At 40.5% G+C, this 25,313-nt stretch overlaps 1 protein-coding gene across 4 annotated transcripts in view; it reads right to left on the bottom strand.

Moving 5' to 3' along the window:
• The window catches only part of slc20a2 (solute carrier family 20 member 2), a 93,000-nt gene that overhangs the window by 44,800 nt on the left and 22,887 nt on the right, over nt 1–25,313 (bottom strand). The window contains exon 1 of one of the 4 annotated variants that reach the window (XM_060840595.1): nt 5,872–6,003. The exons of 2 other annotated variants lie outside the window; for them this stretch is intronic. The gene's annotated coding sequence lies outside the window, so the exon portion shown is untranslated. Of the gene's footprint in view, nt 1–5,417; nt 5,565–5,871; nt 6,004–25,313 lie in introns of those variants that run through there. One more of the 4 variants, XM_060840586.1, reaches the window with a different exon arrangement.

Below are 25,313 nucleotides of genomic sequence, written 5' to 3'. Positions count from 1 at the left end.
GTAAACTAACCACTTAAATGAGGAAAGTGCATCACATTTTCTGCTAACATGCAAGAGAAAAAAAAACAAATGAGGGCACAGTAAAATTAGCATTAGAAATAGGAGCATTTGTCAAAGAAAGGTCAAAATATAAACTTACTGTGCAAAGAGATGCTGAAACTATATATAGTTTGGTAACACCTCCCAGCAAGGAAAGAGAACAATAAACTTAATGATTGATTTTATGTAATTATCCGTTTACATGGACAATTTTTAAAAATTTCACATGGAATGTGGGTGTCGCTGGTCAGCCAGAATTCATTGTTTGCCCTAGTTGCCCTTGAGAGGGTGATGGCAAGCTGCCGTTTTGACCAGAAGAGTCAATGTGCTGTAGGTACACCCACAACACCCTGACAGAGAATTCCAGGATTTTGACCCAGCAGTGAAAGAATTGCAATATATTTTCAAGATGGAGGTACTGGTGTTGGATTGCAGTGTTGTGAATTTTTAAAATATATTTTCAAGTCAGGATGGTAAGTGGCTTGGACAGGAATTTGCAGATGGTGGTGGTCCCATGTATCTTTTGCCCTGGTCTTTCCAGATGACAGTGGTTGCGGGTTTGTAAGGTGCGACCTCTGGATCCTTGAATTTCTGCAGTGCATCTTGTAGATAGTACAAACTACTGTTATTGAGTGTCAGTCTATCTCCATTTCAAGAATATGAGAGAGCAGAGTCCATAGCAGAGAGATGACACCTGGATTATATTGTACAGTCATAGCTCTCAAGAATATTTTCATGTCATTAAAACAGAAAACTTTGATATGTGATGGTAATCCAGTTGACAACAAGTATAAAGCTACATTTATTTAGCACTTTAATGACTTCAGTCGTCCCAAAACAGAGTTTTGTATATAATGGTGTACTTTAAACTGATGCAAACTAGTCAGTTCAGATGATGAGGCAGTCTATTTCCACAATGGACAACCAAAAACACGTTTAACCAATCATGAGATTATCAAAATGTTCATCAGTCAGAGTCAGGATAATAACTGATGACAAAAGAAGCTCCATTACTTTCTTTCCAATAAAACAATCATAAACCAAGGCAGCATTATGCACTAACTGAAAGATGCACTGCAGCAATTCACCAAGGCTCCTTCTGTAGCAATTCCCAAACTCCAAAGACCAACAAGAGCAGTCATATTAAAACTCCACAATTCTAAGTCAGAGGTCACCTTCATTATCACTGGATCAAAATCCAGGGAATCCTTCCTGAGCATCAGATGTACCTACATCACATGGATTTCAGTGGTTCAAAGCAGCAATTCATCACCACCTCAGAGAACAATTAGGGATGGCCAGCAAATGCTGTCCTTGCCAGCAAGATCAACAACCCCAAATGAAAAAGCACAACCTTCTGGATCAGAGATATGACCTTTACTATTGAACCATAGTTAAAAAACAAACACGAACACAATTGTTTACATGCATTTGTTGACGTTAACAAAACCCTTCACATACAATGCCGATGCAGAGACCTGGAAATTGCATTGAAAAGTTAGACATTTTTTTAAAAATGCTTCAACTTCAAAATTTTTCCACATTTTACTATAGCACTCCATTTCTCAATATCTATTTAACTGTTAGAACCATAGAAATGATACAGCACAGAGGACGACCATTCAGCCCATTTTGTCTATGTCAACCCTAATACATTCAGATGCCTTTTCTGATCCCATCTTCCTGCACATGGTCCATAGTCCTGCAACTTACAGCACTTAAAGATGCAGATCCAGATACGTTTTGAAGAGTTAAGGGGCTCTGCTTCCACCAACTTCAGGGCCTGATCAGGTGTACCCTAAAACTCTGTGGTAAGCTAGGAAGCGATTGCTGGGCCTCTGACTGTGATATCTGTATCATCGATAGTCACAGTGAGGTGTCGGAAGACTGGAGGTTGGCTAACATGGTGCTATTATTTAAGAAAAAGTGGTAAGGACAAGCCAGGGGAACTACAGACCAGTGACCCTGACGTCAGTGGTGGGCAAGTTGCTAGAGGGAATCCTGACGGACAATAATGTATATATATATATATATTTGGAAAGGCAAGGACTAATTAGGGATCGTCAACATGGTTTAGTGTGTGGGAAATCATGTCTCACAAACTTGGAATTTTTAGAAGTAGTAACAAAGAGGATAGGGGGAGGACAGAACAGTAGATGTGACCTATATGGACTTCAATAAGGCAGTGGGCTAAGAAGTGGCAGATGAAGTTTAATTTAGATAATAATGCATTTTGGGAAAGCAAATCTTAGCAGGACTTATACGCTTAACGGTAAGGTCCTGGGGAATGTTGCTGAACAAAAACAGACCTTGGAGCGTAGGTTCATACCTCCCCGAAAGTGGAGCCACAGGTAGATAGGATAGTGAAGGCGGCGTTTGGTATGCTTTCCTTGATTGGTCAGAGTACTGTATTGAGTACAGGAATTGGGAGATCATGTTATGGCTGTACAGGCCACTGTTAGAATTTGCATGCAAGTCTGGTCTCCTTCCTATCAGGAGAATATTGTGAAACTTGAAAGGGTTCAGAAAAGATTTAAGAGTTGCCAAGGTTGGAGCATTTCAGCTATAGGGAGAGGTTGAATAGGCTAGGGCTATTTTCCCTTGAAAGTCAGACGCCAAGGAGTGACTTTATAGAGGTTTATAAATTCATGAGAGGCATGGATAAGATAAGATAAGATAAAAAGGCAAAGTTGTTTCCCTGGGATGGAGAGTCCGGAACTAGAGAGCATAGGTTTGGGGGAGAGGGGAAAGATATAAAAAGAGACCTAAGGGGCAATTCTTTCCACACAGAGGGTGGTGTGTGCATGGAATGAGCTGCCAGAGGAAGTGGGAGGCTAGTATATTTGCAACATTTAAAAAAGGCATTTGGATGAGTATATGAATAGAAAGAATTTGGAGGGACATGGGCTGGGTGCTGGCAGGTGGGACTAGATCGGGTTGGGATATCTGATTGGCATGGACAAGTTAAACCGAAGGGTCTGTTTCCATGCTGTACATCTATAACTATAATAATGCAGATAGCAAATTCCAAACATACATGAATGTCCGTGCAAAAAAAAAAAGATTTTCCTCACATCCCCTTTAATCTTTCTGCCCTTAGATTCAAGCTAAGACTCCTGGTTTTTAAGTCTCTGCCAAGAGAAACAGGTTCCTCCTGCCTACTCAATTGGAGGTATACAAAATTGTGAGCAGTAATGTCACCCCTCGGCCTTCTGTTCCAAGGACAACAACTCCAAATTCTCCAACCCTGGCAACATTCTAGTAAATATTCATTGCACTGTCTCCAGAGTAAACGTCCTTCCTGCAAAGTGGTGACCAAAACTGCACACAATATTCCAGTCCTGGCCTCAGTTTCAATTTTGTATTCTATACCTCTGGTAATGAAAAAGAGCATTCCATATGCCTTCATTACCATTTTCTCTACATGTACATCTACCTTGAAAAATGTTTGAACTTGTACGCCAAGGTCTCACTTCAATCCTTCGCATTCCTACCCACTCCAACATAATTTGAGTTACCGTATCCTCCATACTTCCTAGTACATGTGCAATTTTTGCATCATCTGCAAATTTCCCCAAAATGTGCCCTCCACAGTCAAGTCAAGAATTGTGATCTAAACTGATGAAAGTAATATAGCATTCACCTTTGTTTCCAGTTTTCTTCTTGAATTTTTAAACTTAAAAGAACAGTTCCTCAATAGCAGTTCTACATACAACATACTCTTCTGTATTGACATTGTTTCAGTCCATAATAAATTGTATTTGGTCTCAAAACACTTCACATAAGGGAATATCATGGCTAATTGCAAAATATATGCTTAGTTTCAATTATAACTGGAGATAAAAAGCTGGCATAGTAAAACAAAAGTGACCATGAATTCAGATTGCAGGTAGTTTTCACTACATTCCTTCAAAAGGTGAAGAAAACCTGCTTTCTTACTCCCCTTACTGGGATAGGGGTTGTGCTCACGACAACTGATTTTCCCTCAAAAATGTACTAAAACACAAAAAAGATTGCCACACTAATTGTACCCACATCCAATGTTTAAAAAAAAGACATTTGGATAAATCCCTGAATAAGAAAAGGTCTGCAGGGATATGGGCCAGGAGCAGGCAGGTGAGACGAGTTTAGTTTGGAATTATCTTCGGCATGGACTGGTTAGAGCTGAAAATGTGTTGCTAGAAAAGTGCAGCGGGTCAGGCAGCATCCAAGGAACAGGAGATTTGACGTTTCGGGCATATGCCCTTCTTCAGGAATGAGGAAAGTGTGAGGCAAGTGTGGGGACTGGTTAGACCAAAGGGTCTGTTTCTGTGCTGTATGACGACAAAAATCTTCGAGTCATTTTTGTGGGGGAAATAGTGGGGACTTTGTTTATTGGTATTAAAAAGTTAAATTCCACAGCACCTAAGCCCTTCACATTCTATTACCGTCGTACTTTGTTAATTTATTTAACAGAGGCCTGGTGTGGATTGACACAAGAGTGCCGGGAGACATTTGCCCAGAAGATCTGGCTGTAAGTTAGACCAGTACAGAAATCACACGAATGCTAGACTAGTATCATTTGAGGACAACTGGTGCACACTAGGATTTGCATCAAACATTTTAAAAAAATACAATTTCTATCCCTGAACGCCACAGTAAATTACAAGTGCAGATGAATTGAAATTATAGGAGGGCTCTGAAGCAAAGAATACCCAAACTGTGCATTTAATGTACCTGTACCATATTTGGATGCTTAAAAAAAGGGTCATGATAAACAAGCTGAAAAATGTTGAAAGATTTGTTGAAATAACTTGCACACTTTTTAAAAAAAGTCTTCACATTCATGTGTTTGATATGTAATAGGTTGGTTTGGAAGAAACTTCAAAACACATGGCAAGTTGTAAACCCATTCTAGTTCACACCTGCAGTATTTGATCCAAAGTACATGAACGTACACAGAACAGAGTGGTCACTGGGTCCACTTTACACAAACACTACTTCACCACTTACCCTCAGGATACCCCTCCAATCCATAAAGAGACCAGTCAGGACAGTCCCAGACCTGGGACTAAGCTGAGCAATATCAGGTACTGTTGTTTTTTTCCCCTTTCTTGAAGCAATCCTCCCCTCCGCAAAACAGCAAACGCGGTAGGGTGTTAAGCATTTTGCAACTCGCCACATAAGCGTCATTTAACATGGGCAACAAAATATAAATTCAGAACTATTTTAATATACAAACCAAACTGCAATCGAATGAAAAAATAGCGGGAGCTCAGAAGAAAGCAAGAGATCGCAAAGCCTAGTTACAACATAGACTGAGTTTACATATTTAGAAAGTTTTACACTGGTAAAAGCAAACACACTTCTCAGAAAGAAACGAAAGTAATGTTGCCTACCTCCTCTCCCTCTAAAGACTCACGCAGTCTGCAGCCAGTTACTCTGAGGACAAGATACACCCGTCCAGATTTATACTGCGCTCAGTCCCTTAGCCCTTTCCCAAATAGATTTTTTTTTGAACCTGACAGCACAGCTGCTGGTAGAGTCTAAGAGCGTAGCGCTGCACTTTTATAATGCGAAGGCTGGGAGGGTCACCTGGTGCCACCACACATGACATCAAAACGGGAGCAGAGAGGGATCCGTGGGAGGTCTTTGGCATTTCCCCAACAGGCATGTGTTGCACATGCAGATGCCACTCGCCGAGCCTGGGCACTGCTCCAGCCTTACGGAGTGTGTACAGAAGAGCATATGAATCACTTTTTGATGCATTCCCAGCGCTTGATTTTGCAACTTTTAATTCGAACGTATGCAAAACCAGCCTTTCTCCCGCCCCGGTAATAAACCAACAATTACCCAAATTAAAACTGGATTCCTGAGAGCAATCCACGAAAACAAAAGAACGCTGAAGAAACACATGGCAGAGTCCTGGCAGTTACTGAGAGCTTCTGTGATCCACTTCAGACATTGATTTTAGGTCGACTGATTCGCAGCTTTTACATCCACACAATACAGAAATGTTTTGAATGGAGCGCGAAGGGGCGGGGGAGAAAGATGATACGACGAGAGAGGTCAGACGGGAGAACAGCGAGTGAGACGGGGCAGGGAGAAACCGCAGGCTCTGCTGTTTACTAGGAGCGACAGAAACGATAATGAAGGTTGGTTTATTCCTGTTATACCCCAGAAACCCCTCATGAGGGAAGGGAAAGAATGTAAATGTTCCATCTTCTAAAACTGCCGAATGTACCAGAATGTTTTACAAAAAAGTCCAAGGTATCTGCTTGAATGGTTGTGCAATGACCTACAACAGCTGTTACACATTCACTACTTGAAAACCTTACACAATGATTTACCTTGAAGTGCTGTGCCTTTTCATTTCACACCTTCACATTAGGCTTTCACCCGAAATGCTGGAATTTGCCCTGTAGCCTGGTGGAACTACACAAGTCTGGAGGCCTTGAATCATCAGCAATAAAGATTTCAAACAAGGTGAGCAGACAGTTCGCAGTTGCTTTTCAATACCTTCTCTTACTCACATTTCAGCAAATTATATGGTTCCAACCACTATATAAACCAGTAGACAAGATATATTGCTCATTTTTTGACCACTTTTGATGTGAAATACACTTTTTAAAAAAAAAACAATACAGGTAGATTTGGACCACTGTAGATCATTCAGGCCACAGTCTGCTCAAAATGATCATGGCTGATCATTAATACCTTTTCCGAAGTGGCAGGACAAATCAATAACTAGAGGACACAGACTGAAGATAACTGGCAAAATAACCAGAGGGATGGGTCGGAGAATGTTTTTAAAAACCCAGATACAATAATGTGGAATGCACTGCCTGAAGCATGGTGGAAATCATGCTCAGCAGTAATTATCAAAAGCAGACCAGATAGTTGAAAACAGAAGAGAAAAAAAACAAAGCCTTTCGGGTAAGAATGGGGTGACTGACAGTAACTGGAACAAGGTAATCCTTGTGCAGGTACCAGCACGTTAGGCTAAATGACCTCTTTCTGTGCCAGAAATACGATGATCTGCAAGAGGGCTCAGGCTACCTACTTTGGAGTTAGAAAAACTTCAAACACCTCCTATTGTGATTTAAGATAAATCTCATCACATGGAAACAGACCAGCAACAAAAAGGAAAAAACAAAAGTAGAAAAATGCTGCATATCAATCTGGAAAGCAAACGAGGAAGGGATGTTTTAGCAATAAAGCACATGCCATGATAAAAGGGTATACAGAAATTTATTAATGAGAGATTAAGTATTTACATTAGCTAGGCTCCAGTGTCTTCCTCACCTGTGTCCTATCATCCTGTCCCATTGGCTACATGATGAAGGAGCAGCACTCCAAAAAGTTTCTACTTTTGAATAAACTTGTTGGAATGTAACCTAGTGGTGTGTGATTTTTAAAAACTTTGTCCATCCTAGTTCAACACCGGTATTTCTGCATCATTCCTCACTAAAGTGGGGGCACTACGTGGTGATCAGCAGAAGTCCTAGGAGTACAGACTGTGCAAGGGGAAATTTGAACTTAGGACAGCAAAAAAGGGGAAGAAGAAGAAAAAAATAAAAGAATATCTAGGGAAAGAGTAGCACCCATCAAATCCACGGTGGCAGCTCACCACTACCTTCTCAAGGGCAACTAGGTGCAGGAAATGTGTTCTGACCAGCCAGCGATGCTCACATTCCGTGAAGGAATTAATAAAATAAAAATGAGTTTAGCCTCACACTTCAGTTTCCTATTCTGAATAACAGACTCTATGTTAGAATATAGAAATAATCAGAGGCAAAAGTCGTGTGTATTAGAACATCAGGGGTTCAACTGAGTGCACTTGAGTACACAGTCCAGATTGATGCTCCTATTATTGAAGTGCTGAACCATTTGAAGATGTCAATCACAAACTGACATCTCGTCTGCTCCCGAATGAAAAAGATCTCAATACTACTTAGAACTGAGGAGTTCTCCCTGCCATGTTGACTAGAACAGATAATCTGGTATTTTAGCACACTGTGGAACTGTTACGAACAAATGGGGGATCACATTTCCTGGATTATAACAAAAAAGTTTAAAATCAAATCCTGCTGTGTGTTGACACACAATGCCATTAGAGAGGGAATTCCAAGATTTTGACCAGTGATAGTCAAAAGGGATGGCAATATATCGCCAAGTCAGAATGGTGAGTGGCTTAGAGGGAAACTTGAAGGTGGTGTTCCCATATAATTGCTGCCCTTGTCCTTCTAGATGGAAGTGGTCATGGATTTGGAAGGTGCTAAGAAATATCTTTGGTGAATTTCTGAAGTGCATCTTGGAGATTGCATCCACTCCCTTCAGCAGTGTGTACTAAAAAGATGATCTAAAAGTGAACTGTGCAAAATTTGGATGTATTGATATTTAACATCATCTCTTCACCAGAAGGATTCAAGTTCTACCTGCTCCAGAGGCATCTCTGAACGAGGTTGACTTTAAAAAAAAAAGTCAATACAGAGCAGGAAGAACATCAGGTCAGTTATATTTAAAAGGATTAACTTATTTAGGCCAACTCCTGATTTTCACTATTAGTCTATATAGCAACGCTGGTCCCAACTTCAAGGGTTTTGCAAAAAACAGCTGCTCCCAAGCATGGATGCAGTACTGGGCATTCTATTTGGACTGGAAGAATAAACAGAGTATAGAGGGCCGGACAACTTGTGGGAAGGGAAAAGGGCTCTTGGAAGGTTACATCTACCCAAGGTGCTCAGTTGATGCAATTCAACAAATTGAATCAAAGTAAGGCAAATTTTGTTTTAATATAAAACTCAAACACCCTCACTGAAATCTACAATCACAACTGCAAATTTCAGAGAAGGGAGGATAAGGACACTAATGCCCATGGCATGAGGTGCTCATGGCCATAAGCTTAGAGTTCTTCCATCCAGACAAGGAGATTGAGAGATGTTCTAAATATCTCCAGTTTATTCATTTTGTGGAAGGAAAATCACTAACCCCTCCTATCAAAGACACCCCTCTCACAGCATCTGATTTATGTAGCTTGCAGGTTTCCCCCGAGTGCAGGGTGGCACAGATTGCATGGATGTCATTTTAGAGGCACCGCATGTCAATTGTGAAGTAGTGTGACCAATTAAGAGGTTCCACGACACCATGCAAAATAAAGTTTAGTACCCTGACAGGTATCACATTTCCTCTATTCCACTATCTACATGGCAAAGACTTGAATGGCTATGGGTCAAGCAGACAACATTGCGCATGACTGTGCAGAACCATGCACATGTGAACAGCATGCATACAATGCAAGTCATGCTGCTATAAAATGGTGTACTGAAGAAATACTACCACTGCCTGGAATTCTCTGAAGGACCCCTGCAGTGTCAAGCACAGGGAGACAGGAGTGAAGAATCTGCACCAACAGAAGGGCCAAATAAGCCATGAACAGAAATGGACTGAGAATTACCAAGGAGGCTGTGCAGACTAAGATATCAACAGCAGTGAAGATCACAAATTAACCCGAGCATATTGATCATTCCATTAAGGCAACAAAATTTGTGGTGACTCAACACATCTGGCTCTATCAACCTTTGCATTAGCTAGTTAAGCCTAAAGCATAAGGTCCAAAACTTGCATCAAAGACTGGCATAAATATCTCTTTTTAAGCTGCACTGTTACTACAAGACTCACCACCTTGTTGCTCTCAAAAAAGCTAAACTTTCATTTCCCCAAACAAAATTTGATAAACAGGCAAATAATTGCTTCTGCCAGATCATTTATAAGCAATCTCTTGTATTCTTTGGTGCATGTTGATCCATCAAGAATAAGACTGGTAGGTCAAAATCTAATTTTTGCAAATTGCAGGATATTAGCCAGCAATATGTATTCATTAAGAATGACCTGTCAATCCCACATGGGTCACCTTTCCTTAATGCAGATCTACTGCTTTGCAGCTGCATACAATTTTCTGCCTATGTTAAATACATGGCCACTGCAAAAAGGAACTAGCTTATTCTGTTCATTGAGTGGAATGAACAGATAAAAACAGGAGAAAAGCATCTTTAAAAAAATTCAAGCATGGATCCTTTAGAGTTTTCAGGGGAAACTGGGTTTCACAATTGACAAGAAAATAAAAGAAAGATAAAAAGCAGTGACCCAAAAATCGAGTAACAGACTAAGCATAGCAAGATCATTTATTGGTTGTCCTTTGTATTTAAACAATACTTTTGCCATAAGCACATAAGAATTAGGAGCTAGAGTAGGCAATTCAGCCTCTTGAACTTGCTCCACCATAGCTGATGGCACCTCATCCTGAATTTCACTTTCCTATCCACTCTCCATGACCCTTCAACCCATTACTAGATTTTTTAAAAAATTCTCTCCACAAATTAACTCAATGTCCCAGCATCCATTGGGGTATGAATTCCAGAGATTCAAACCGTTTGAGAGAAGTTATTCAGTTTTAACTCTGCTATCCCTTATCATAAAACTATGACTTTCCCACATGAGGGAGCATCCGCTCTTCATCAGGCTCTCCAAATGAGCTTCTTGCAAGTCCTTGCACTAAGTGTGGAACTCCATCTTTTAATAACATGATCGTTGGTGCCATACTACATAGTAAGCTGCCTTGATGTCAATACCAGCTACTAATCATCATCTATGATCTCTACCTATGCTTGAATCAAGCAGTGTTAAGATTTCAAGCTAAATTATACTGACTGAGCCAAAACTTGAGCAACAGACAGATGATTGATGTTTGATCTCACCATATTATTTGTGAAAGGCTGATAAAGGCAGTAACTGTCCTAAACTAGGAATAAGACACCCCTGTGCAATTTCACATGAGTAAAACTCATAGTACAACAGCTACTAGGTAAAAGAAAGTTGTGGCACTCTAAGACATCTTGTAAATTTTTATTATCACTGATTTAACCAAATTAGCAGGATACTGGGGAGTTTCTTTAGGTGGAGTAGCAGCATCCATGAAAGCCTCAGAGGCAAGTTCTACAACTTCAGCCAGCAGCATTTCCTGATGCTCAGTTGACAAGATACCCAGCACAGATGACAGGAGTTGAGAATTTATAATTGGTCTGCTTTTGCCAACAACATTCCTGACTGGACATTAAATTGTACAAGAACTTTGCAGTGGTCATTTCCACCAATGCCATAATGGAAAGTAAATGGAGGTGGACAAGGGAATCATCTAACAGGTTCCGTCAACAGCTATGTGAATCAGGCCAGTCGGTTCAATCCGGTACACCCATCTCACCCTTAATAATAAAGTACCTTTATGACTGTGATCTGTCTTTGTTTGAAACTTTTGGGAGAAGCAATATTCACAAAAAGACAATGTTACAGAATGAAGCCATTTGACCCACGGTGTCTGATCAACTCTTCAAATAAGCATTATGATTGCAGCATGCTCCTGCCTTTCCCTGTACCTTTGCATATTACTTCAAAACAATTAGAATAGACTGTTTAATGCCTCAATTAAAGATGCAGTTTACTTCAAATCCCAACTACTCAGCATGAAAAGTTGTTTTCACCTCACATTTACTGTTTTGCAAATTGCTTTACATTTCTGCCCTCACGTTTGACCTGGTTACAAGCAGAAGAGTTTTCCCCTACCTATTCTACTCAGACCTCAATTTTAAAAACAAATTCGACTCAGGCTACTGACTGTGTGGAGTTTGCACGTTCTCCCCGTGTCTGCGTGGGTTTCCTCCGGGTGCTCCGGTTTCCTCCCACAGTCCAAAGATGTGCGGGTCAGGTGAATTGGCCAAGCTAAAATTGCCCGTAGTGTTAGGTAAGGGGTAAATGTAGGGGTATGGGTGGGTTGCGCTTCGGCGGGTCGGTGTGGACTTGTTGGGCCGAAGGGCCTGTTTCCACACTAAGTCTAATCTAAAAATTGTTTTGGTCTCCTTTTAATACACAGGAGGACAGATTTAGCAGCTTGGAATAGGAGTAAGTAGATTATGATCAGGAGTTTTGGTGCCTAGAGCTAATGTTGACAACTCAGGTTATTTCTTAGCCAGTTTTATTTCTATGGGCTAATTTGGCCAAATTGGTGTTAGAGTACATAAAAGGTCAAATTGAAAAAAACTATTCAAGTTGGGCCAGTCTCTATTAGCTGTACACCCCAGCCAGATGCATGCAACATATTGGTTGGCTGGTTCATAGATGGAAAAGTTGCTAGCGAAGGATTGAGATCACAATTGCACTGGTCTTGACTACTTCTGTAGGAGAAACTGGGACAGAAAAATCAAAACAGGATAGAAGGAAACCTTCATCTATCTTTCCAAAAAAGGGAAAAAGAGTAAACTGTTATAGCCTGGGAAGATTTAAAGACAATAGGGCCCAAAGAACATATTCCACACAATTGTTTTCATTTGTAGAAAAAGGTATGCATTATAAAACTCGAGGGATCCAAGCAAAAATCGGCAGCCACATGTCTGTCTGCCTAGCACAGCTAAGTACAGTATTTACACCGTGGGAACACATGAGAAAAAAACTAGTTCATCTTGTTTGGCTTACTGTCTTGATAGTCACATGACACAGCACAAGAGAACAGTTACTGTTGACAAAAGCATAAGAAAAAGTAGTAAATCTCAGTTGTCTGGCCCTTCCAGCCTACTCTATCATTTAGTAGAGATCTTGATAGACATATACACCTTCAACTGCACTGTCCTATACATTCTTCTTATCCCATGATCCCCTTAAGAGCCCAAAAAAAACTGACCAAACCTAAGTCTTGGAAATACTCAATGGCTGAATATTGAAGCAGATGATATATGGAGAATTCCAGAGATCACAACCCTCTGAGGAAATGTTTCCTCATCCATAACCGAAATGAAGGCTTCTTTTTCCTGAAATTCTGGTCCCCAATTCTGGATTCTCCAATGTGGGAAGCCACCACTTAGCAGTTACTTTCCAATGCGTCCAAAAGGTCATCCTTCAAATTCAAATTTTTCTAAACTCCAAATATTAAAAGGCCCATTTCACTCAAATCTCTTCTCCATGACAACTCGTTCCAGGAATCAATTTAGTGAACTTCAAGGAAAGTAGAGCCACCAACATTTTATCATCATGTACTCTGGATGTGATATCAGCAAAGTCACAAACAAAAATCAAAGAGACACTTTCTTGTCCTTGTATTCTACCTTCTGTATAAAAGAAAACACTCTGCATTCCTAACTCACTGTGGTTGCATGTCAGCTTTACAGTTATGTACAAGGCCAATTGCTTCTGAACACCAACTTTTAATAGTTTAAAAATATTCTAATCTTCCTACCAAAGAGAAAAAAAACACCTTGTAATGCATCCAAGTCCTTACCCATTAATGACCTATTTCACTCAATTAATCCTTAGCAATTTCACCCTCCTCACAACTTAACTTTCCCACTCAATATTGGATTTCTAGCAAATTTCGATCAATTATACTTGATCCCTTCATTCAATTCACTAAATAAGTGGCCAAAGGACTCTTATTGATGCAAGATCACCCAATAATAACTGGTCAACATGCAAACTGCCGTTTATTCCTACTTTTCTTCCAAATGGTAATGAGATTGAATATTGGCAAAAATTGAATTTCCCAACATTTACTATGTAGCATGATATTTCATTTAAAAGCTACTTAATTTTCAAATGTTCTAGCATATGAAAAAGGGGAGAATTAAAGAAGTCATGATATCAAAGATTAACATCAACAATTTACCAGGTGCCAAAAGCCCCCTAGTATTAGGATGTAGTTGTCAAAAATTAGTATTCATTCTTAAAGAAAATGGTGAACTAACCCTCATAAAGGGTGGGCAAGGGGACATCCAACGTCATGACTAGGCAAAGTGAGTTCTGCAGATTAGACTTGTGAGTGGGGTGCTGGAAAAGCACAGCCAGTCAGGCAGCATCAGAGGAGCAGGAAAATCAACATTTTGGGCAAAAGCCCTTCATCAGGAATGAGGCTGAAACCTCGGGGGTGGAGAGATAAATGGGAGGGGCTTGGCTGGGGGAAACAGATAGCAATAGGTGGATGGAGGTGGGGGATAGTGGTCAAAAAGGTCAGAGGGGAGGTTGGAGCGGATAGGTGGGAAGAAAGATCAACTGGTCCTGAGGGCAGTGCTGAGCTGGAAGATTGGAATTGGGATAAGGAGGGAAGGGAAAATGACGAAACTGGTTAAATCTACCTTGATGCCACAGGGTTGGAGGATCCCAAGGCAGAAGATGAGGCATTCTTCCTCCAGGCATCAGGTGGTAAGGGAGTGGTGATGGAGGAGGCCCAGGACCTGCACGCCCTCGCTGGAGTGAGAGGGGGAGTTGAAGTGTTCGGCCACGGTGCGGTGGAGTTGATTGGTGTGGGTGTTGTGACTAGCTGTCTTTATGGCTAAAAGTACACTGTGTAAGCTATATGTCCCTAGAATTATAATAGGTTCAGAGAGAGATGTACGAAGGACAAGAGGGGCTGCAGAAAGCCTGCATGGACTAGGCCAATCCTATGCTGGAGGGAAGATCCACACAGAGACAGAATGGAGCAGACTCAGGGCAGAGAGGAGTTTTCCCCAGACATCAGTCTTCACCAGGCAGATGAACAAAGGGCAAGGGAGGAGGGAGAGTTTCACTGACAAATCAGCTAGAAAAGGAGGATGCAGCCCCCACCACTTTAACAAGACTGAAACAGTCCATGCGGACACACACAGTCTGTCTGTGGTATCAATGAACTGGTCACAGTTATATACTTTCTCTAACATCATATCTAAACCATATGTCACGGCAGCTTAGTGGTTAGCACTGTCACTTCAGTGCCAGGGATTCCAGCCTCATGAGAGCTTGCACATTCTCTCCTTGAGTGCGTGTGTTTCCTCCCACAGTCCAAACATGTGCAGGTTAGGCAGATTGGCAATGCTAAATTGGCCAGTGTCTAGGGATATGTAGACTCTAACCTCACATCTTTAATGCATTGTCTGAACTGAGACGTCACTTTTATAAAAAAAATGTAAGACCTTAACTTCATAGGAATGTGAGTTAAAGTAGTTCTGGGATTTACATATTAAATGAATCCAAACCTGCAACTCCATTCTAAAAAATGAAAGACAACAGCAATCTAGCTTGTTCAATATATAGCATCAGTTGTATGACACTGATCCTTCACTATAAATCTGGTGTTCTACAATTCTGCCCAACTAACGTGAGAAAAGGAGCAGCGCTCAGAAAGCTAGTGCTTCCAAATAAACCTGTTGGTTATAACCTGATGTTGAGATTTTTTTAAACTTTGTCATCCCCAGTCCAATACCAGCACCTCCACATACAGACTAAATAGGAAATGTGGGTTATAGGAATTGGGTAGAGGTGGGGGATCTGGGTGGGATGCTCGGAGGGTTGGCATGAACTCCAAAAGGACCAAACTACCTACTTATACACTATAGGAATTCTATGGCTCTAAGAAGGAATTTAATAAACTATAAAATCAGAAAAATGACTAATCAACTGACCAAGATTGCTAAAACAAGACCAAAGATCATCTCCAATTCCCTAAGCCCTCATCTTGCACAAAATCTATTAAAAAACATTAGCAAAATGTATTTTCCAAGTCCGAATATACTACCTCCGCCAGGTTCCCTTAACGACCCTGGTTACATCTTCAAAACATTCATAAAGCAAATACACTTTGTAAAACCAGATTTACTCTAAACAAAGGGTGTGGAACACTGCCTGCAACAGTAGTACATTCGCCAAATTCATGGGCATTTAAAATGGTCACTCGATAGACATTTGGATGAAAATGGAATACTGTAGGATAGATGGGCTTCAGATTGGTTCCACAGGTTGGCGCAACATCAAGGGCCGAAGGGCCTGTGCTGTAATGTTATATGCTCTAATTACATTCTTTTCTTCCCATTACCATTTTCATAATAACCTGGTGTACTAATGAACAGCCTGTAGTTCCTCACTTCCTCCCAAGCAATCTTACATCTGTTACTGTGGAATCCACTAGAAGCATTCCAAAAATCTATGAAAATTTTGCAAGACTACAACAAGGGTATTTTTTCTTCTGCAACTACATCTTTTGAGCCTCGGGGATACGGAGATGCAAGCTTTCATTCCCATTCATTTTTCCAGTATTCCACATCTTCATCTCTCCACCATGCCCACGCCCCCCCACCCCAAATAAAAAAATACAAACTTCTTCACTCTAATGAGAGTCTTCATTCCCCACTATTTCTGGAGAATTTGCAGTCTTCTACCATGGAGACAGACAAAAACAGATTTACTTACCATCTCTTACTCCTTCAAACTCTACATTTGATATGATAAATTTATCCTGTCTCATCCTCTGAGCAACACATGCTTAGTTTCAGTGTTACTCACATACTTGTCAAAGCCTTTACAACAAATCTTTTAGACTTAAGAGTCAGATGTACAGCACGGAAACAGACCCTTCAGTCCAACCTGTCCATGGCAACCAGTTATCCCAACCCAATCTAGTCTCACCTGCCAGTACCCGGCCCATATCCCTCCAAAACCTTCCTATTCATATACCCATCCAAATGCCTTTTAAAATGTTGCAATTGTACCAGCCTCCATCACTTTCTTTGGCAGCTCATTCCATACATGTACCACCCTCTGCGTGAAAAAGCTGCCCCTTGGGTCCCCTTTAAATCTTTCCACTCTCACCCAAAACCTCTGCCCTCTAGTTCTGGATTCCCTGATCCCAGGGAAGAGACTTTGTCACTTTATCCTATCCATGCCCCTCAAGATTTTATAAACCGCTATAAAGGTCACCCCTCAGGGAAAACAGCCCCAACCTGTTCAGCTTCTCCCTATAGCTCAAACCCTCCAACCCTGGAAACATCCTTGCAAGTCTTTTCTGAATCCTTTCAAGTTTCACAACATCCTTCCAATAGGAAGGAGATCAGAATTGCACGCAATATTCCAACAGTGGCCTAACCAATGTCCTGTACAGCCGCAACATGACCTCCCAACTCCTGGACTCAATACTCTCAATAATTTTCTAACTTAGCTTATCAGATTTATCTGATGGACTTCAAGTTCAATATTCTACTTTCAGACTTGTCTCACACTCAAACACAATGACAAATTCTACCATAATGAATGCTCTGTCCCAGAGGATCCCTTACAAGATAAGTAAGTAATATGGTCTTGTCGCCCCCCCCCTCCCAAAAAAAAGTGTAAAGTAACATCTCTCATTGTTCCACAGCATTGTGCTTTTGGAATGATGCCTCAAAATGTATTCCATGGAACTTTTCTTTCAAAGAAGTCTTACCAATTTTGTGTACAAAAGGGTATTAAAAGTCCCACATGACCAAAGATTACTGTTCAGCAGTATAGCCACTATTAGGGGTATTATAACCCATTACATGTTCTGATCTTTTGTGTCTCATCTTCACCCAGACAAGTTCTGCAACATGCTCTACTGTGCCAAGATACATCCTCATCACCGTCATGTCATATTTATCAGCTAGCGCAAATATCAGCTACTTTCGGCCTCTTTAGTACATCAGATATTTCTGGAATATATAATTCCCAGTGATAGCCAACCATATATCCAGTAGCCATTAAATCAAATCCATTTCCCTTTCTGTGTTATTATTTGTCTACCACATCAAGAATCTGCCATGCAATCCTACATCTTTTCCCATAAATTACTGCATTGATCTGTGGCTGGTTTAATGAATGTGCGTGTGTTCTACACCATCACATATAGCCTGGAGACCAGCTTCACTCAATAGCTATGCCTCCTTACGATATTTCAAAATTAGTCTTCATGAAACATTAACCCTCTGAATATTTTCTTCCTTCATTCCACTAGACTGCTCCCACCCACTCTTATCTGAATTTAAGATTATGCCCCATAAAAAAGGGAGAGAATCCTTAGCTCAAGGACACACCCTATGATACAGAGGTGAAAAGGTTCAAAGTCCTTCTCCACATAACTCTGGGTGGATGCCTAGTTGATGTAACTACACCTAATGAGTACAGGTGGACCCCTTCCCCACCCACATTTGGCTGATTAACTATTACAAGAGCCAGGTATGGATTTTTGACTGATGCAGAGGTACTTCAGAAATATTTAAAACATCTAGCAGAAGGCAGTGGCAGCCATCTGAACGATTACTCCCTTTTGATTCAACAATTTCACATCCGAGAGGAATTAGAACCTGCTAGAGGGACAAAACAATGAATCGAGGCCTTCCTGCTCAACAGATAGAAACTATGCAATGAAAAGACATGATGCTTTAGACTTCCATACTGTCCCAAAATAAAGACCCTCTCTACCAACATTGCAGGTTTGGGAGAAGGAGAATAATGCCTGGAGTCACAAAGATCAAAGTCTTCGACGAACATAATAAAGCACAACCAAATTAATCTACTTACATAAGCAAGAACAAGCAGGAGACTGGGAGAACACTGCAAGCCAGTCTGTATTAGGAGGTGGAGAAGTCGACTTTTCGGGTAGAATCCTTGGACTACTGGAGTACTGAAGGGTTACACCTGAAACATCCACTTCGCCACTTCCTATGCAGCCTGCCAGCCTCCTGCTTGTCTACCTTGGATACAAGCATCTGCACTTTGTCTCCATATAAGTACAGCAGCTATTTCACACACAAAAGATTAAATTACCTTTTAAATATTTTCAATGCTAAGAGAAGATACACTGAACAAAAAGAATTCCTCACTTTGAATGCTGCACATCTAAATGTTTGCTAGAACCAGCAGACAGCATGCTTGTTGAACATTAGAGAGTCAGAGGAATACTTCATTCCAAATGAAAACTACTTTTCTGGGGAAGCCTGCCCATTTTAAAATGGAATAATCCATACTCTCACCAAACTGTCCTACACTTTCCATGAAGTAAAAAGTTACATTGAAAATAGATCAGCGTGCACACAAACTTCATGAGACACAAGACTTGACATATTTTGGGTCAGATTTTCAACTGTTGAGTCACAGACACACAAACAGTGCAGGATGGTAAGAAAATATTTATCATTAACACAAGAGCTGAAGGATTTCCTTCAGAGATTACAACCTAATTTCACTCACCAGATGATAAACCTCCATCTGAAATAATTCATTCATTCATTGCTACTTAGGGCAGAAAAGGATTTCAAATCACACCCCTAAAAAAGTTAAGATTAACATATGTCTGAAAGATCCTTAAATTCCTCACACCACAAACAAAGTGGCCATTTCCACCCCTTTCCGGGACGGTAGGGGAATATTTACATGAGTTCAGGAGTGGTGGTGGGTGGGGGATGGAGAAGAAAAAGAGAAAGCGGGAAAATCAAGAAAGTATCAGGCGATGCATACATAGCTATTAAAGCCCTTCCTACCTAAGAAAGGCTAGTGGAAACTACTCAATAAATCTCTCAAAAGGAGACAAACTGGAGTTAAGTCTCCCCCCACCATCATCAAATAAATGGTCAAGTAAATTTCTAGCTTTGTGGAATTGCATCTAATGGAATGCTTACTTTCCCACTCAAAGTGAAAAGATCTTTAACCTCTCTAGAAAGAAGGTTCTATGACTCCAGGTTGAAAAAGAGAGAAGCCACGCCAGAGGTGATAAAGGTACCATATTGTTCCTCTCTCCATCTTTGCAGATGGTTTGACCATCTAGAGAATGTGGTCTTCTACCGTGGAGACAGACAAAATAAATTTACTTACCACCTCATACTCCTACAAACTCCATATTTGACACTGTTTATCCTGTCTCAAACTCTTAACACCACATGCTTAGCTTCACTTGTTACACACATTCAACATCACTCCAGTGTTGGCTTGCTCATGTTTGACTGCTTTCAACTCAATTTCATTTCTACAGGGGGTCATAGCAACATTTTCTCTTCCTACCCCAACAGAATTAGCCCTGGTATCCCCAAGAGATCTGTTTTTCGCACCCCTCCTATTTTATAGGAATGTTCAGATCCTTAGAGACAATGTTCAAAGACACAGCTCAACATCAACAGATCTCAACTCTTCTGCTGTCGTTAGATATCTGACATACAGTGCTGGGTGAGCAATAAAATTTCCTGTTCAAATATTTGCAAAACCGAAGCAATGTCCTTCAATCTCCATTCCCTACTGTTGACTCTATCCATCTGCAACCTCCGTAACTAGCAGGAGTCTGAAATTAATTCAGTCTGTTCCTTACCTTGGTGTCACATTTGGTCAAGAGTGGAACTTGGATCTTGATTTGTGACAAGCCCAAGACCACATCATCCAAAGTTGTCATCACATCAACCTTCATTTGGATAAGCCACCGCTAGACTACTCCTAAATGCTTTTTGCTGGTCTCCTGAATTCTGCCCTCAAATTTTGTGTGTCATCCAAAGCTATGCCACTTGCACCTTAATTCACAGTGCTTCCATTTTTCTCTTTATCCCCATGTTCATTGAGCTACAGAACAGTTCTTGGTCAAAGAATGTCTTAATTGTAAAGTTCTCATTCTTATTTGCAAAACCCTCTATTGCTGATCACTTCCCCATCTGTTCTCCTTTAAGTCTGATCTCCAGTACATCCCCAGTTTTAAATCACTGCACGCATGGAGCCATCACTTGCTTTGGCCTTGAGCTCCAAAATATTCTTCCTACACCCCTCTACCTTACTTTTTTCATTGCACAGGTTCCTTGAAATGTTCCCTTTTGATAAAATTTTGGTCATTTACAGGGACTACTGTAGTCAATGAAAAATAATTCCCAAAATGTTCTATGACAAAAATTTTCTCACTGAGGGAAACTTTTGTTTTTGGAAGGTAAATATAAGAACACCAAAATTCCAAACAATTAAAAGGAGAAAAAGGTTGGCGTGACAGAAGCAATGGGAAACTTACTGGTTCCCAAGTGGCGACTGGTTTTGAAAATTAATTGCAGCACGGTGGCTCAGGGGTTAGCACTGCTGCCTCACAATGCCAGTGACCCAGGTTCATTTGCCGCCTCTGTGCAAACTCCACACAGACAGTTGCCTTTCTCCCAGTGTCTGCGTGGGTTTCCTCCCACAATCCAAAGATGTTGGGGGGGGGGCGGGGGGGGTTAGGTGAATTGGCCATGCTAAATTGCCCGAAGTGTTACATGCAGGGTTAAGTGTAGGGAAATGGGTCTGGGTGGGTTGCTCTTTGGAGGGTCGGTGTGGACTTGTTGGGCTGAAGGGCCCGTTTCCGCACTGCAGGTAATCTAATCTAAAATCTAATTGTCGAGATGAGAGTCAGCAGGGGAAAAAAAAATTCAACAGCAGCAGCAGATTCTTCGGTGGTTAACAGGAGAGAGACTATGTGCCTGAAATTGCCATTGTGAATTCAGAATAATACGCTACCTCTCTGGTGCTGGGTTCAGGATGACACAAAGCACATGGGTGGTCTGTTGGAACATCTAGATATCAAAGTGCATTAAACAATTACCTTGGTAGAGGGGGGATGAATATTAAGTTCTATATGCAGACTTTAGGGAGCTAGGGAAGAAATGATCAAGTACAGCACTAAAAAGGTAGCAAATCTATAGATTCTTCCAGGGGACTGCAATACCAAGCCTAGAATTGGAAGGCAGAGGAGGTCAACTTTAGATTCCTGAAGTGTGGGGACTAATTCTGGGGAAGGTGCAATTTTCACAGATGAAAGAGGTCACAGCTCAGAACTGGAACTAATATCCTCACAGAGTGGTTTGTAAATACTTTGGACAAGTTTTAAATGACTTGGATAGGGTTGGGCACCAGCACTTGAACTGCATACAAAGGATCACCAGAGGCAGATAGCACTAGAATAGGGCAAGTGAAACAACCATACAGAGGCTGGTATCCTTTACAGAGAGAGTAAAGTCACCCTTTACAGAGAGAGACAGAGAGAGCTTCTGTTTTCAGAATGCTCTTAATCAATCCATTGCCAGATCAGATTCCGCAGAATGCAGTGGTCAAATGCCAGCAGAGGAATATTTAAGGAATATAATCTCAGCATCAAGACTAGTTTTGTTATGGAAAGAAGGACAAGGAACAATCAACAATAAAACTTTTGGGGAAGTTGACCATTTTACTGCAGGAAGAATAATTCCAACGTGGGACTAGTTTGGGTTGGGATATCTGGTCAGCATTGACGGGTTGGACTGAAGGGTCTGTTTCCATGCTGTACATCTCTATGACTATATAGGTCAAATTTAAAGACCGTCAGGTAATAAATACAAATAACTTAATTGAAATAAAAGGACAGCTAAAGCGTGCTGGATGACAAGAGTAAGTCAACAACAAAGCAAAGCAGGGGAAAACGAACAAAAAAAAAGACAGATGTCAGGTTAGTAACACAACGAGGACCAGGTTAAATATAGAGTTTACACAGAGAAGTGACAAAAGAAAGAAAGGAGGTAAAGAGAGCTGATTACCAACATAATTAAAAAGACTAATTGGATTCTTTTCTCTCCTCTTAAACGATTGTATGGGGAAGGTGGGGCCAGAAGGACACCGATGTTAGAGTCATAGCAATAAGGAATAGTTCCAATACTGCTTGGGCTAAATGTTGAAAACAAAAAAAAAAATATTAGACATGTAGGCTATATTTAAAAGTTGATATGTCACAAGGAGCAGCTGGGCTGCATTCAAGAATGTATGGAAAGTGCAGAGGTACTGGCAAACTAGTTTGAGAAAACAGTCACTAAAACAGAGGACCCTGGGCTTTATATAAAAAAAAAGAACAGAATGCAAAAGCAAAGAAGTTACAATGTATTTGTATAGAATTGTTGGGGGGGGGGGGGGAAGAATCTACATCAGAATAGCAGGGCAATCAACTGAGGGTAGTGTCCAATTCTGGGCAATACACCTCAAAGGGTGTAGAGGTATTAGAGAAGTTACAGAAAAGAACAAAAGTTCTGTTATTGAGACTTCAGTTAGATAGATTAGCGAAGTTGGGATTCTCCTTAAAAAGGGAAGGTAGCTATGACTAGTAAATGAAGTTAGACAAAAAAAAGTCAAGGGCAAGCATCAAACAGGATGAGAATTCAGAATGTTAGAAAGGACTGAATTTTAAAAAGGTACTATTTGAATTACAATATTTACAAAGACATTAATTAAAGTATGATTCAGTTAGTTATTACATACAGACATGGTTACAGGGTGACCAAGATTTGGAACAGAATATCCGGGACATTGTCCTTTACTAAGTATAGGCCAAAAGGAAAACAGTGAGATGTTCTTTAAGGCAGTAAATGATCAACAAGTCAGTCTGGCTTTAACACCATCCAAACTCAGTCCACACTTCTGTTTCAAATTACTGCAGATACTGGAATCTGTACTTAAAACAAGAAATACTGGAGCTACAGCAAATCAGAGGGAGAGCAAGCTAATATTTCAAGTGTGATGAACATCAGTGAGGATTGTTTATAGGTCAAACAACAGCAAATATTGAACATGAAGTCTAAAAATCAGGGAACGGTATAAAAACTAGGTAAACCTAATCGCGAAAAAAAAACTGAAGGATGAATTCCTGGACTGCGTACAAGATGGGTTTCTAAAGTAGGACATTAAGTTGGTCTCAATTAGACTATTTCGTTACATAACACTTAATAACTTTGCTGCAGGAGGAAACTTTGGGAAAGTGACCATGATTTAATTTAACACGAACATGATTAGATCATTCTGAAACTAGGGTCTTTAAGGGAAAGGTATGAGGGGCAAATTAGCTAATGGGACATTGAGAAAATTAACTACAAGATTTGACAGTAGTCAGGCAATGAAAATGGTAGGACATGATCTGTAGCAGATATACATTCCTCCAAAGGCATGGAGCACAATGCGAAATGTGAATAAACTGTGGCAAACAAGTTCACAACTGCATTAGATTCAAGTGAGAATGTGTGTAGGGTATAAGCAGGCAGGGAAAGTGTTAAGTTAGAGTTTTGTAAAACAAGAAGTTCAGCTGAGCATGACTCAGATCAGATAAGAACATACAGATAACAATGGAGTGCTGCAAGCAAGGGTAATGGGTTAACAAGGTAGAAGAGCATTCATTATGTAGAGCCATTTAACAATATTGGAAGCATTTAGTATGCAAGGTCAATTTAACAAGGTGAGCAGTATCCATTGTATAAATCCAGTTAACAAGGTTAGAAACATTCATTTTATAATAGTAAAGGGCTTGCTCTCTGCTATTGGTACTTGTTGATTGCAACAGTCAGCCAATAAATATATTGGTTGCCTTAGCTGGATGCTTCCCCCCTGTAAAAAGGACTATATAATTCATTAAGAATCTACCATTCTAGAGAAGACCATGAACTCCTATCTCTGTGTGCAAGGATGATTGTTTTCTTACTCTCTCCAGGGCCTAGAATAAAGATGAAGGGGGTAAAACTATGCTGTCTTTGAGTATTTTGCTTTGACTGAGGGGGGAGAAATGGGATAATGATACAAGGAAGTGGCTTAAGAATGACCAGAAACAGAGGGAAGAAGAGCATGAATACAAGCTAAAGATCACAGTGAAGGAAAAGGTAGGTTATAAAAAAGTTTTGATATGTGAGGTTGAGAAAAATGATTATAAAGGATGTGATCACTCCATGCTTACAAGAATGGATGAAATGGGTAAAGTCAAAATGGATTTTAGAAAGTAAAATTCTGCATGACAATGCTGTTGGTCTTTTTTTGGGAAAATGTTACTTGCATTGTAAATACATTTGGAATGTCCAGAAAGCCTTAAGGTCTTGCACAGGAGATTTGAAAACAAAATTGAGTGAATGGGGAGTATAAAATACCAGTTATGGTCTGAAAATTAAAGATCTGAACACAGCAAAAACAAAAATTCTCAGGATAGCAAGTTGTTAATAGTAGGGTACTGAAGGAAGTTACAAGAAATTGTGTGCAGGCTACATGAATGGATTAGAACATGGCAAATGGAATGAGTGTAAAGTTATCCACTCTGGTATAAAAACCACCAGTATCTGTGCTACTTAGTTCTTCCTTTATCTCCCCCTCCCCACCACCTTGCATATTCCTTCAATGGGATATAGCCCATCACTGGCAAGTATGTGTTCCTATTCCCTAACTACCCTTGAAGTGAAAAGCTTGTTTGCCTACTTCAGAGGGCAGTTAACAAGTCAACCATCATGCTGTGGGCCTGGAGTCACATGTAGGTGAGACAAAAAGGTGAGGATGGCAGATTTTGATTTCCCCAAAAAAAATTAAGGTGAGATTTTGCTTTAGACAATAGTTTCCTGATCACCATTAGACTTCCAGATTTTTTAAAAACAGTTTGAACCTATTTAAACCCATATTTCCAAAGCCATAGTCTGATTCTCTGGATTACTACTGCAATGACAATACGA

This window comes from Hemiscyllium ocellatum, chromosome 2 (assembly GCF_020745735.1).
Source record: "Hemiscyllium ocellatum isolate sHemOce1 chromosome 2, sHemOce1.pat.X.cur, whole genome shotgun sequence".
Taxonomy (NCBI): Eukaryota; Metazoa; Chordata; class Chondrichthyes; order Orectolobiformes; family Hemiscylliidae; genus Hemiscyllium; species Hemiscyllium ocellatum.
Note: the sequence above shows the minus strand (reverse complement) of the source record. Positions and strands in the feature narration are given on the sequence as shown.